Below are 16,459 nucleotides of genomic sequence, written 5' to 3'. Positions count from 1 at the left end.
AGATAGATAGATAGATAGATAGATAGATAGATAGATAGATAGATAGATAGATAGATAGATAGATAGATAGATAGATAGATAGATAGATAGATAGATAGATAGATAGATAGATAGATAGATAGATAGAGATAGTAAATAGACAGAGTATAGATAGACAGACAGACAGACAGATTGATTATAGACAAACAGATAGACAGATTGATAGACAAACGCACAGATAAACAGACAGATAGAGAGATTATAGAACGATACAGGCAGACAGATAAACAGACAGACAGACAGTGTCGACTGTTCCCAAATCATGAAAAAATCTCATTAATAGGAACGCTGATGGAACACGGGGGAAACACGCCCCCGTCCCAACTGTAAATATTTTTATATTTACAAAATACAGTGAAGTTGATCAGTGCAAACAGTGGAAATCATCCAAGTGTCCCAACTTTTCATGAGATTTGGTTTGTATTTCATCATTGTGAGCTTATGGTTTATGTACATTCCCAGTTGCTTCCCCGCGGGAGCCGCCGAACGCTCCCGATTTACTGATGCATCTACTAAGAAGCAACTGCTGCTCATCCGTCCGTCCGTCCGTCATCCAGAGCAATACGTCACTTTTGTGGACGGGCTGGACGGTTAATCCTCTCGGGTCAAGCACGTGTTTGATTGTTACGAGTGTACAGTCGGTCAGCTGTCTTCTTACAGAATAACAACCGAGATGCTGTGACATGTGTACGTGCATAACAACAACTTTCAAACTGTTGTGATATTATCACAGACTGCGTGGAACTTATTTTTTATTAAAGTTGTGCAAAGTTATACATGCACAAACCATTTACTGCCTCATATTATGACTCAAAAATCCATTTATTAGTGGTTCATAAAGCAGTGGTAGCTCAGCAGTTAAGGAGTAGTAATTAGAAGGTTACTGATTCAAGCCTTACGTCATCAAAGTTGCCACCGTTGGGCCCTTGAGCATGGCTCTTAACCCATAATTTCTTAAATCACAGTATTAATCACATTTGTAGGCTGATTTGAATAACAGTTTCTTCTAAATGCTGTAAATTTTGTGACTGTGCAATAAAGTAAACTTAAATATCTTAGCAACCACCTGCCAACAGCTTACAAATCAACTCGAATATCATAATTAGGGCCCTACTAAATTCATGGGAAATGCTTAATTTCACAGACCTCGTTTTTTAGAGAAAAAAAAATACAGCATTTATGGGGTTTTTTTGTTTTTTTTAAAGTGCCACATTTACCCGAGTCGTGTTTTTAGCTGCTTTAGACTTCAACTTCATTTTGTGTAACCTATTGCGAGTGTAACCTACCATACACACCCCATACAATTCATTCTGCACACCGCACTTTACTCACTCGAACTATATTCACTAGTGCACTCTGCACTTTACTCACTTTACTCAATCAAACTTTATATATTTATATTCATTCACATTTCATCACTTTTGTACATCTGTACATAAAGAGTCTTTGATCAATTCCTGTATATATTGAACAAATGGTGCTAGATTTATGCAAGTTTTATGTAAGTTTTATGTAAGTTAATGTGTACATTTTTTGTAATTAATGTGTACTGCAACTGTGAGGGACTATGCACCTAAGATTTTCACTCACCTTTCACACCTGCGTTAATGTGACGTGAGAATAAAGTGATTTAATTTGATTGATTTGATTTGATTTGAGTGTACCCGAGCGCCTTCAGAGTTTATAAAGAAAGAAATAAACTGCACATAGACAAACTATCGGGAGCATAAATACTTTACTGGTTTGTTCTTTTGGACGCAGCACAGAGACGTTCACGTGTGTAGAGAAGCACACTTTTACCTTCATTATGGAATCAACACCCAAAATGCCTCAATACGTAAACACATACGTGTGGTTAGAGTGTGACTAAACAAGCTGGTCAAGAGAGCGAGCTCTGTCCTGGACTGTCGTCACAAATAGTCAAGATGTCATCCTCACAGCACCTGGACAACACCTCACATCCACTACATGAGTCACACATGGAGTGTGGCACTTTTGTCACGTTGCTCACGATGAAGAGGATGAAGTTTAGTGCTCCTGTCTCCTTCTTTTACTACATTAAACCACGTTAAGCTTTATTTTCAACCAGAAGCGTTTTAGACTCTGGGAGAAGCTGATTCTGATTCTCACCATTTCTCAGAAGCTGGAGCTGTAACACAAGTTTAAAAGTGAAACAGGGAGGAGAATCCAGATAAACACAGATACATGTGGAGCTGTAACACTGGAGCCGACGCTCCAAGTAGTGCATCTAAATAATCTACCTTATGAGTTTGATGTCTTATTGGAATCTTCTCTAATGAGGCAGGTTACTAGGATTTCAGACAGACCCTTAGAAACATAATCCATCCAATATTTTAGCTTTGTTTATTAGTTCAGACCATTTAAGAAGCACCAATTGATGATTGACATCAACCTGGTGCTTTACATCATAATAAATTTGTCCTTCTAGTGCAAGGACACGAACTGAACACCCTACCTTCCAACTCCTGATACGACTTAGGTTTGATTACCTCCGATATCCCTAACGACACACGACACCATTACATCACTGTGCTGTTAATTGCTTTTATCGTGCAGGCGCTGAGTGTCAGTCACCACTTTCCTATTACTTCATATCAGATGCATGTTCTCGATTCGCGCATTGGCGGTTACGTCAGTCTGTACCTCTTCCAGGCCCGTATCCCGAACTCGCTCGTTATCCCGGCGCGGGGTTTATTGCGGACCGTCGTACCTCTAAGCGCGGCGCTAAACCCACATTAATCTGTAATCGTATCGCGCTGGGTTAGGATTGCTGCGCGTATGGCGACAAACGCGGCCTTAAACACATCATCTTCCTTAATTTGCCTTTATGCACCGAGCAAATGTGGGCGCAGCAGCTGCTGATCGAGCCTTTCCTTTACAACACATGGCTCAAACATACGTAAACATGATACACACACACACACACACACACACAGGTCACTTTCACGGCTTGATTAATGGACAGGAGTAATGAAGGGGATGTCCAGTGAGTCACAAAGTCCAATATACGATATACAATGCAGCGCCTGAAGGGTGATAATGAATCAACATCTTTTCCGAGAACAACCTGAAGGTCTCTGGAGCTGCCCGGCAACGCAACGATGTTTACATTATACAGGTCAAATAAACCTGACCACAGCAAATTTCTATTAACTGGAGAGCTAAAAATGAAACGCTGTAATTGTCAGATAAGCCGAGCGGGTTAAAGCGCCAAGCGATCAGATCAGATATTAAATAACGTCACTGTATAGCAGATTTGTTCTCATGTTACTGACTCATTTCATTTATTCATCGTCTGTTTTACCACCCAATTTATCCTATTCAGGGTTGCAGTGGGTACAATTCCATGGACAAAATGTTGGAAACACCCTGGACATTTTTAGTAGCTTCTATTAACCTGACTGCACATCTTTGTACGGTCGGAGATACCCATGAGGACACAGGGATAACATGCAAACTCCACACAGGAAGGAATCAAACCCAGGAGTTTCTTTATACAAGGCGACAATTGTGACCATAAACAATCAGAGCCATTGAGAGTTAGGAGCCTTGGTCAGGGGCCCAACAGTGGCAACTTGGCAACGGTGGGGATTAAACCAATGATCTTCTGACAGCACCAGTAATCACTGGTTACACAAGATTCATCAGTTCAAGTTTTTAATATCAAACACAATCATGGACAACTTTGTATCTCCAATTCACCTCACTTGCACGTCTTTGGACTGTGGGAGGAAACCGGAGCTCCCGGAGGAAACCCACACGGGGAGAACATGCAAACTTCAAACAGAAAGGACCCTGATCGCTCCACCTGGAGATCAAACCCAGGATCTTCTTGCTGTGAGGCAACAGTGCAACCGCACTGAGCCGCAGTGCCGCCCCAAAATGTAGGAAACACCCCTGACAGGTTGCCAGTCCAGCACAAGACAAGCACACATTTACATATAAGGTGATTTTTTTGGTAGCTCCAGTCTTTGCACTGTGGGAGGAAACCGGAGCACCAGGAGGAAAGCCACGAGAGGCGACAGTGCTACCCACCGAGCCACCGAGCCACCAAATCAGCAGCTTTTAATTTTTACATTGAACACATTAAGTGAAAGTTTTAATACAAAGCCACTTTTATATAAGGCAACAATAGTGACCATCAACAATCAAAACCTTTGAGAGTTTGGAGCCTTGTTCAGGGGCCCAACAGTGACAATGGTGGGGCTTAAACCAATGATCTTGTGGTTACTATACTCCAGTACACTAGGCCAATATGAACCAGTTATTCCAAGTTTAGGAATAAACTCAAAAGAATCTTTAATTCATGTGTTCATCCTCATCTTCAGTCCTTTATCATCCTGTTCTTGGCCAAAGTGAACCTAGAAAACCTCAAGATAGCCAGTTCTCTTATTGAGAGAATATCTGGAGACAAGAGGAGAACATGCCAAATTCAATAAACAGCAAGTTGAGAACTGTTGGATCCCTGAAGTCACGTTTGTTCTTTAGATGTCATATGAGGTACATGATGATCATTATATGAGTAAACATTTACATTTTTAGCATTTAGCAGACGCCTTTATCCAAAGCAACTGAGACTGTGTACATTGCAAGCAATTAAGGGTTAAGGGCCTTGCTCAAGGGTCCAACAGTGGCAACCTGGCAGATGTGGGGCTTGAACCAGCGACCTTTCGATTACAAGTCCTGTGCTTTAACCGCTGAGCTACTTCTGCCCTAAGTTTAAATAAAATGAGTTTGTTTGGCATTCATTCACCTTTAATAACGGCTTCATCCTAATCAGGGTCGCTGTGGGTACGGAGCATACTCAGAGACAATGGATGAAGATAAAATACAACCCAGACAAGACGCCAGTCTATAACAGGGTGGCACTTACTTACCAATTCACTGTCATCTAGGGGCAGTATATAGCAGATGAAAACACCTACTGGAATGTTCTTGAAAGGTGGGCAATGGAAAAAATAAATAAATAAAATACTGTATATTATATATTATATTATATTATATTATATATATAATGTATTTTAGGATTTAAACCAAGGATCACAGAACCCCTATACCTTAAAGAAATGGACACGACCTAGAGAGGAATAAATAAGTAAATAAATAATAAACAGTGGTTAAGTGTCGGTTCATCAGCAATGATTAAAGCAGCATTTTAAGTGCAATATATACTGTATATACAGTGTATCACAAAAGTGAGTACACCCCTCACATTTCTGCAAATATTTCATTATATCTTTTCATGGGACAACACTATAGACATGAAACTTGGATATAACTTAGAGTAGTCAGTGTACAGCTTGTATAGCAGTGTAGATTTACTGTCTTCTGAAAATAACTCAACACACAGCCATTAATGTCTAAATAGCTGCAACATAAGTGAGTACACCCCACAGTGAACATGTCCAAATTGTGCCCAAATGTGTCATTGTCCCTCCCTGGTGTCATGTGTCAAGGTCCCAGGTGTAAATGGGGAGCAGGGCTGTTAAATTTGGTGTTTTGAGTACAATTCTCTCATACTGGCCGCTGGATATTCAACATGGCACCTCATGGCAAAGAACTCTCTGAGGATGTGAGAAATAGAATTGTTGCTCTCCACAAAGATGGCCTGGGCTATAAGAAGATTGCTAACACCCTGAAACTGAGCTACAGCATGGTGGCCAAGGTCATACAGTGGTTTTCCAGGACAGGTTCCACTCGGAACAGGCTTCGCCAGGGTCGACCAAAGAAGTCGAGTCCACGTGTTCGGCGTCATATCCAGAGGTCGGCTTTAAAAAATAGACACATGAGTGCTGCCAGCATTGCTGCAGAGGTTGAAGACGTGGGAGGTCAGCCTGTCAGTGCTCAGACCATACGCCGCACACTGCATCAACTCGGTCTGCATGGTCGTCATCCCAGAAGGAAGCTGACGCACAAGAAAGCCCGCAAACAGTTTGCTGAAAACAAGCAGTCCAAGAACATGGATTACTGGAATGCCCTGTGGTCTGACGAGACCAAGATAAACTTGTTTGGCTCAGATGGTGTCCAGCATGTGTGGCGGCGCCCTGGTGAGAAGTACCAAGACAACTGTATCTTGCCTACAGTCGAGCATGGTGGTGGTAGCATCATGGTCTTGGGCTGCATGAGTGTTGCTGGCACTGGGGAGCTGCGGTTCATTGAGGGAAACATGAATTCCAACATGTACTGTGACATTCTGAAACAGAGCATGATCCCCTCCCTTCGAAAACTGGGCCTCATGGCAGTTTTCCAACAGGATAACGACCCCAAACACAACCTCCAAGATGACAACTGCCTTGCTGAGGAAGCTGAAGGTAAAGGTGATGGACTAAACCCAATTGAGCACCTGTGGCGCATCCTCAAGTGGAAGGTGGAGGAGTTCAAGGTGTCTAACATCCACCAGCTCCGTGATGTCATCATGGAGGAGTGGAAGAGGATTCCAGTAGCAACCTGTGCAGCTCTGGTGAATTCCATGCCCAGGAGGGTTAAGGCAGTGCTGGATAATAATGGTGGTCACACAAAATATTGGCACAATTTGGACATGTTCACTGTGGGGTGTACTCACTTATGTTGCCAGCCATTTAGACATTAATGGCTGTGTGTTGAGTTATTTTCAGAAGACAGTAAATCTACACTGCTATACAAGTTGTACACTGACTACTCTAAGTTATATCCAAGTTTTATTTCTATAGTGTTGTCCCATGAAAAGATATAATGAAATATTTGCAGAAATGTGAGGGGTGTACTCACTTTTGTGATACACTGTATAAATACTGTAGAATAAACCTGTCAAATCAAAGAAATCAAGCTCGATAACAATCAAAATCATTCCGTTTTGCATACAAAGATGACAGTAAACATACGAGAAGTATTTTTCTTTTGACACGTTGCCATCAGGACGTTGCACAAACGTGGGACCGCAGCGTTTTGTGCAATAAAACAATGCAAACCCAAAGGTGCATTTTTTCCCATGCCATGATTCAAAGCTCTCACTTTTGTCACGGTGACTTCTCCACCTCGACTTGATTCATGGGAAAATTTCTCATTACTGCTGGGGACCGACGCGCAGGCAGGACGCCAAATCCAGTACGGAAAATCCAGTACGACGACTTTTGGTGGGAACCAGATTTGTTTGTGATTTTTTTTTTTTTTTTTTTTTTTTGCTTTTGACTTTGTGGAATCCGTCGACTGTTTTCACGCCGGCTTATTGACATATTACTCAGATCTGGTCATAGCAGTTTGTCCGTAGACTAAACAGGTTTTGTTGTTAAACTGCTGAGCCATCTTAAGGTGGAGTCTAAAACGTAGTAAACAGAAATTACAGTTGAATAAATGTCATTGTTTGAGACAGTGATCTCATTTTTCATTCACTGCTGTGCAATAAAACTGCTGTCATGACCTTTGTCTTAATCCAAGGTCGTAATCACAACACAGCTGTACTTGTGCAGTAAAATGTCTGAAAGCTCCACATGTATCTGTGTTTATCTGGATTTTCCTCCCTGTTTCACTTTTAAACTTGTGTTACAGCTCCAGCTTCTGAGAAATGGTGAGAATCAGAATCAGCTTCTCCAAGAGTCTAAAACGCTTCTGGTTGAAAATAAAGCTTAACGTGGTTTAATGTAGTAAAAGAAGGAGACAGGAGCACTAAACTTCTCTTCATTATTACTGCTCATAAGTTCCTCCACTAATCACATTCCTCACTCGCTGTTTTACTACAATAAGTCACGCTAAGTTTTGTGCACCACCGTCACACTTCATAGGAAATAACGGCACAGCAGCACAAAAGCGGTTTTGTCACTTCTCATGTGAATGCGTGGGTGCTGAAGGGAATACGGTATTCCAAGATCAAGCATCTCCACCATTAAGAAGCATCAGGAAACAATGAAGAAGTAAAACTAAAGTGCAGCTTTTATTGTATTTTTATTGATGTGTAACTGTTAGTAATTGTATTTCAGTGTGTTTATATTATATTTGTGTTATTTTCAGTGTTTAAGTGTCAAAAACAACCTCATTATTTTACATGAGACTAAAATATCTGCAGCTCCACGGGACCATGGACGCATTAACAGGTTTCCCAAACATCCTTATGAGAAAAAAATACCTTGAAACTCAACATCTTTAAAACTCGACGCCACTCCCAGAACCGACTAACGTCAAGTTTCAAGGTACCGCTGTATATACTGGCGAGTACATTCCAAAAATGCCCCCCAGTGTAGTGATATAAAAACTATAATCATAATCCTCTCACTGGCTTTGTGTGATGTTACGATCGGACAAGTAAGGACTGCAGGCAGGCCAGTCCAGCACCAGTACTCTCTTTGTACGCCTTTGTAATGTGTGCAGCAGGTGGTTTTGCATCGTCTTGTTGAAAAATGCTGGACGCTTCTGGAAAAGACGTCGCCATGAAGGCAGCACGTTGCTCTAAAATCTCAATGTACTTTTCTGCATCAATGCTGCATCACTGACGTGAAAATGACCTTCACCAAGGGCATCAACACACCCCAAACCATGACACACCCTGGCACTGACACCCCATACCATGGCGGACCCTGGCACCTTCCAAAAAAGACCTGGAATGCTGATTCATCTGACCACAATGCACATTTTTACTGTGTGATGGTCCATCCTGGACGCCTCAGAGCCCAGAGAAATCAGTCACACAGACACATGTAGAAATATTCTCAGGAAAGGCTATTATCACCACAAAGGTGTATTTGTTTTGTGTGGGTTTGCTGGAAATATTACAAAATCTGCCAGGTCAAAAATATGTCATGGATCACTGGTCTATTGACCAAGGTCAGAAAGACTGTCAACTTATGCTGAGCTAAAAGTTAAGATTTCATTTTAAAACCACCAAGACGTCTTTTATTAATATTATCGAAACTTTAATTCCAAATTCATGGACATTAATAGAGACCTGGTTAGCCTAAAGCATTTGGCTAAATTTTGGAACATTAAAGAGGGGATTTGTGTACATTTAACCTTAAATAATTAATAAGATCGAGCACTGGGTGATCGATCAAAGCTGGGTGATAAAGCCTGAATGAAGTTGGCAATCGAGTTAATCTCAATCTAAAAGCACCAGACCAATATACCTCCACAAGACTTCACAGGTAAAGGACTGGCATCTGCAATCAGCATGTCACATTAAAAAGCATAATTTGTCATTACAGACAAGGTGCTCAGAGTTTAGTGATGGTGTGCTTTATACCAGTTATGGGAAGAATTCACTCAATAATTACCATCACCAGTAACCAGTTTTACTTTTAGTTTCCTTTTAATAATAAAATTCAGTGCTTTCTTTAAGATTAGTCATTATTTAACCCTCAAAAATATTCCAGATGCAAAACAACAACAAATCCAAACCAAACAAAGTCCCCCAAAACCCCCAAAACGTCAAAAACAGGCCCAACAAAGCTCACCCAGTTACTTCAGGTGTAACCAGTTCAAGAGGAATCCAACATCAAGGACAACGATGATGAACTGTATAGTCCTTGAATGGAACTGAACCTCCCAAACCTTGGTTCTGTAGCAAAATGGCTGCCACTCTTTCTTAACCTGCTTCCAATCAAGGGGTTTATATTCAAAAAACGAGTCTCTGTCTGGCTCAGAATTAAAATTAAATTAAATAAATAAAAGACAATTAAAATGAATGAAAAAAAATGTAAATAAATAATATATATCATTTATAATACATAAAATAATTAAGTAAAATAAATAAAAAGGTTATTATTCAAAATACGAGTCTCTGTCTGTCTCCTAAACTGTCTAAATAAATAAATTAATTAAAAATTAATAAAATAAATAAATACAAATAAAAAATGTAATAAATAAATAAAAAATGTAATAAATAAATAAAAAATATCATTTAATATATATTAAAATATAACATATAAAATAAATAAATAAAAGATATATAATATATATAAATAAAATATATAAAATAAATAAATAAAAGATATAATATAATATACAGGTATATATAAAAATATAACATATAATATAAATAAATAAAATATATCGTATAATATATATATAAATATAATATATATAAAAAATAAATAAAATATATAATATAATATATAAAAGTATAATATATAAAATATATCATACTATCATTCTACCCTGTCCAGGGTGTTTCCTACCTGCCACCCACAAACCTAAAATAATAATAAATAAATGAATAATTGCATAAGTTCATACACTCAATACTGCATTATCATGTAGGATTATCATGTGGGAAATGTCACAAAAACCCTAAAATATCCTGCACCTTTTAGGTGTGGAAATTAGAAGTGAAAATAAATCAAGGGTGGCGGTTGTGCCTTAAGCAGGTTCCTGTGTGATGAGTGATCGCCTGTTTTATTCAAACTGAAAGTCACTAAAACTGATTTTAACCTTCATGCCAAGAAGCAGTCATTCACTGCTGCGGCGTCTGAAGCTTCCTCCTAATGCTGACGCTTGTTTTAACCACAGCCCATCAGTCACTGAACCTCAGATCCAGTTTTCAGCTTGTTCATGTCTTTGTTTTTTTAATTGCTTTATAAATCTTGACAGCAGAGTAACGTCGGTGGTGCTATTGTTTACCTGATAAAGCAGAGTAAATCTGTGATGTGTGGTTAATCCGTAAGACTCAAATATTATTCATTTATCTACTGTTTGTTTTAGGACCGCTGTATCTTATTTAGGGCCACACTGGGTACGATTCACTGGGTGAAAGGTAGGAAACACCCTGGAGCGGTCGCCAGTTTATCACAGCACACACACACACACACACACACACACACACACACACACACACACACACACACACCTACATTTACATTTACATTTTCAGCATTTAGCAGACAGGTCTTGCTCAGGGGTCCAACAGTGCCAACCTTCTGATTACTGGTGCAGTACCTTAACCACTGAGCTATTACTGCCCTAGGCCTAGGTGGACTTTGGTATTTCCAGCTGACCTGACTGCACGTCTTTCGACTGTGGGAGGAAACCCATACAGCCACGGGGAGAACATGCAAACTCTACACAGAAAGGACCCGGACCGCTCCACCCAGGAGCTTCTCGCTGTGAGGCGACAGCGCTACCGACCGAGCCACCGTGCCGCCCTGCAAAGTCTTATTAAATAATATTTTGGGTGGCACGGTGGCTCGGGGGGTAGCACTGTCGCCTCCTGGGTTCGATCCCCAGGCGGGGCGGTCCGGGTCCTTTCTGTGTGGAGTTTGCATGTTCTCCCCGTGTCTGCGTGGGTTTCCTCCCACAGTCCAAAGACGTGCAGTCAAGGTTAATTGGAGACACTAAATTGCCCTATAGGTGAATGTGTGTGTGTGTCTGCCCTGCAATGGACTGGCGCCCTGTCCAGGGTGTTACTGTGTGCCTTGCGCCCACTGAATAGCTGGGATAGGCTCCAGCACCCCCTTGCGACCCTAATTACAGCGACGGTGCGAGGCTTCATGTTCTGTCTCAAGTATGAAAATTGTCATCCGTGTTTTGTCCGTGATGGCTAACTGAATTGCCGTAGGATCGCTAGGACGCCTCATAAACGCCTCTCAGTAAACGTGAGACACTTGAACGCTACATGAATTAAAAACGTTAAATTGCTAAACACAAACATTCAATTTTGAATTGTACAGCGAACTGCACATTACACAGTTGATGATGCACCCAGCCCTGAATTAAGTAGGGCCTTAATTATATTCTTACTAATCTATATTTGTCTAATGTGGACATATCTAAAATGAGTACAAAGAAATGAATAAATAAATTAATTAAAGGGATCAGTGAGGTGTGTACTATAATAAGTGTGAAGTGACGAGTTGAACAGCTCTGCTACACGCTGCAGCAGGTGCCTGAAGCTCAGCACTTCCACACCGTAACCCAATCGTTCATCTTCCAACTTTCAGAAAAATAGCCCATGATGTAAAAGCTAAGGCTCTGTGTTTAGCAACCAGGAGAGTCGTAGCTACGCGACGGAATGACAAACGCGATTGGTCTGAGCCCTCGACCTGTTACGACGGGCGTGTGTGTGGCGCATTATGATGTCCGATGGCATCTCGAAGTCATTTTATCCCACAAACACGAAGCAGCGCCCGTCCGCGGGTAACCCGAGAGACGCTCTGAGGTGCCCCGGGTCACCGGATCGCTCCCAAAATAAAACATGAGATGATATTTAGGGATTCTGGAATCTAAGCAAATAGTTCCTCGGTCCTCAGGGGCTAAATTAATTACGGATTGTTGTGGCAGGGGGACCGTTAGCTTAGCAGGTAATGACACCCTTTTGGGCTCCCGAGCGAGGCCCTTAACCCTCATGTCACAGCTGTTAGTCACTTTGGATGAAAGTGGAATTCTGTGAATGGAAACGTCTCAGTGGCACAGATCGTACGGTGAATGCCACACAGCAACAGGTCTTAAAGAGCCGGATTTTTTACCACCTTGTTACTGCCAGGATCTGCTGCTGCAAAGGCAGTTGTAGCCTAGAGATTAAGGTACAAGACTAGTAATCGAAAGGTCGCTGGTTCAAGCCCCATCACTGCCAGGTTGCCAATGTTGGGCCCTTGAGCAAAGCCCTTAACCCTCAATTGCTTAGACTGTATACTGTCACAGCACTGTAAGTCACTTTGGACAAAAGCGTCTGCTACTTTTGGTACCAGAAACACTATACAGCCAAAAGTATTTGGACGCCTGACCATGAGCTTGTGGGTTGTAGGAAACACCCTGGACAGGTCGCCAGTCCACCATCGCGGCAAACACACACACACACACTCATTCACACCTAGAGGTATAGTATCTCCTAAACTGACTGCATGTCTTTGGACTGTGGGAGGAAACCCACACAGACATGGAGAGAACATGCAAACTCCACACAGAAGGACCCGGACCGCTCCACCTGAAAATCGAACCCAGGACCCACTAAGCCAACCCACAATCGTTATTACGCTTTTATCCAAAGCAACTTCCAATTATGACTGAACACAGTTTGGCTCCTTGCTCAGGGGCCCAACAGTGGCGTATTTGGCAGTGGTGAGGCTTGAGTCAGCAAGCTTCTGATTGCTTTGTTTAATGTGTTTATGTTGCTTGTAAATACTGGTGGTGATGATATTTATTTTAATTTGACACCCATTCGTCACATTTCTATTGGTGAACTACCAATCAAGCGTTTAAAACGTTACACTCTTGTTTTATGTTTTGTTTTATGAAAGTTCCCAACGCAGATCCTGCTGAAGTAGATTCAGGTGAGGAAGCTCCTACCACCATTTTACTAGAAGTAAACCCACATCATCAACCAAAATCAGAAAATAGCAAGATTTATACCTTCATCATGGATGCATTAAATTTCTCATGAGCAAGAACACATAAAAAGCATCATTTGTGTCAAGGGGGTCCTAGCAGGGGGTCTAGGAAAAAAAGAGAACCGCTGCTATAAGGTGGGCCAGGTTCCTAGCACATAACGTCACTTGCCAACATAACCAGCTGCCCCATAAACGAGCGTAGGCAAGGTTAACGTGTTAGTCAGCATCCCAGCACAGAACAAATACAGTGTTTGTAAAAGCAGTTCATTCTTTCCCACTTTATCATGCTAAACACGTTCTCCGTTTTTGAGTTTCGGCACTAGGGTAGTCACGACTGACACTTCAGCGCAAAATCTGATTGGCTCACACATACATGGAGGCTGAGATCCGTGTGTTTAACTGGATGTGATAAATATAATCTCAGCGTAATAAACACGTCAGCTACTTCCCTCAAACCAGCCTTAAATCCTGCAGGTCCACTTAGTCTCAACCACCACTGTGTGTCCCTATTAAAAGGCACAACTTGTGTGAGGATCGTCATGATACTTTAGACCCTCTTCAGTTCTCTTTACACCAAAACCAAGTCACAGAAGATGCGCTGCCCTTTTAGAAAGTTCTTACACATCTAGAGAGCAAAGGACTGCTTATTCTTCAGAGTAATCCTACACAAGCTGGCTTACACATGGATGCTGAGATCTGTGCATTTAACAGAACGTGATGAACTCAAGGTCAGCGTAATAAACACGTCAGCTAATTCATTTACGGCGTGGATTCGGAACACAGCCTGTCTCACCTAGTAAACACGTTCCAACAGACTCTGGTCCGTTGAACCGCCACTCACGGCAAAATGTGATTATGTTAAGAGAATTACCGATCACACGGTGGCACCTGAAGAACGTTCGGGTTTTTAATTTATATTCACATTATTATAATAATATTTTACTCCAGAGGAATGCAGTCAGGTTCATTGGAGATACTGGCGACCTTTCGGGGATGGTTCCTGAATTTCGTCCAGTGAATTGCACCCACTGCGACCCTGACCAGGATAAAGTGGTGATAAAACAGACAATGAATGAATAAATGAATAAATGAATAAATGAATAAATGAATAAATGAATGACTAATCTAATCTGGTTCCTGTTTCCAAATACTGGTGGGTTTTTTCTGTGGGTAAAAGCTACATAACAATTTATAATAGACAAATTTAAGAACATTAAATATTAATATAAATATTCATTAATATCTATTATCAATATTTATTATTAACATTTATTTTTAATATGTATCATCAATAATTATTATTATAAATATTTATTTTCAGTATTTATTAATAATATTTATCATTAATATTTATTATTAATATTTCTTTTTAATATTTATTATTAATGTTTATTATTAATATTCATTTTAATATTTATCATTAATATTTAGTATCAATATTTATTTGTAATATTTATAATTAATGTTTTTTATTAATATTTATTTGTAATATTTATTATTAATATTCATTTTTAATATTATTATTAATATTTGATATTAATATTTATCATTAATATTTATTATCAATGGAGTTTGCATGTTCTCCCTGTGTTCGCGTGGGTTTCCTCCGGGTGCTCCGGTTTCCTCCCACAGTCCAAAAACACGCTGACCCAAGCCATTTAAACATTGCTTTGTATATGTTTGTTTTTAATTTTTTTCATAAATGACTGATTTAAAACAAGGCAAGGCAAGGCAAGGCAAGTTTATTTGTATAGCACCTTTCATACACAGTGGCAATTCAAAGTGCTTTACATAAGGAAAAAATTTATTAATTAAAAGCATTAAAACATTCCTGAGATCTAGAACCTCAGAAAGACTTCTTGCAAACATTTAGTTACAATTAAGAAAACATGAAATTCAAACAAGAGAGATAAAAAAATAAAGAACATGGAAAACTAAAAGAAAATATAGTCAAATATAACCTACAATTTAGAAGAGCATGAAAAACTAAAAGAAATATGGTAAAATGAGGGTAATAGCAAAAATTTCAAGCTCAATCATAGGCACAAGAAAAAAGAAAAGTTTTTAACCTGGATTTAAAGATTTCTACATTTAAGGAACATCTAATATCTCCTGGCAGTCTGTTCCAGTTATATGCAGCCCAACAACTAAATGCTGCTTCAAAACATATAAAACCTTATTTTTTTCTCACACATCAGACTACAGTTATCTATTATTAACCTTTAAGAAGTCTGTAGCGTATCTGGATGGCATCTCTAGATCAGTGGCACCATCTGTAAAAAAGTGCTGATGGGAATAAGGGCTCTTATGTTGGAGGAATGTAAACTACAGCACTGGGAGCCAGTGGAACCGGCAGACCCCATTTCCAGAGAAGTTGGGACGTTTGGTATGGAAATGAAATAAAAAGAAGATCCTGTGATGTGTTTATCATCTCCAATCTTTATTCACTCATCAACTTCATTGTAGTATTGAATCTGTTGCTTGCAAGGCATTCAGAAGAAGTTGGGACGTTTATTAATAAATTAAGCTTTGGTGAGCTGGTGTGGCGTAACAGGTCACACCGCTGGAGATCCGGGGGTTCGACAGCTCAGGGCAATACAAGAACCTAACTATTGTGGGGACACATATCAGTCCCAGAACTGAATAAATCAAAGGGTTGCATAAAGAACAGATAGCTAAAAGAAAGCATTCTTTCATTCGGTTATAAATGAAGGTTTATCTCTACTGTATAGTAAGTCCTTTTAAAGGTGACATTTATCTTGTGTATTTAATCACGCATTACATTTTCCACAAAATTATTAATAAAGTGAAAAAAAAAAACATCTTTTGCTGTATTGTTTCTGTAATACACGAGGGATCTTCAAAAAGTTTCCACACTTGTATATTCTGTTTATAAGCGGTGAGGGCGGAGGAGTAATCGGTCGTGTCTTAGACACTGAGAGACGCTTATAGTCCGGATTTAGCTCCATTTGATTTTTACCTTTTTGGACGCTCAAAGAAGCTTTAAGAGGAAGAAGATTTTCATGTGATGACGATGTGAAAGCAGCGGCGCATCAGTGGCTAAGAGCTCAACCAAAAACTTTGTTTTCTGACGGCGGTAAAAAGTCGGTACG

This window comes from Trichomycterus rosablanca, chromosome 6 (genome assembly GCF_030014385.1).
Source record: "Trichomycterus rosablanca isolate fTriRos1 chromosome 6, fTriRos1.hap1, whole genome shotgun sequence".
NCBI classification, from domain to species: Eukaryota; Metazoa; Chordata; class Actinopteri; order Siluriformes; family Trichomycteridae; genus Trichomycterus; species Trichomycterus rosablanca.
This window is presented reverse-complemented; position numbering follows the sequence as displayed.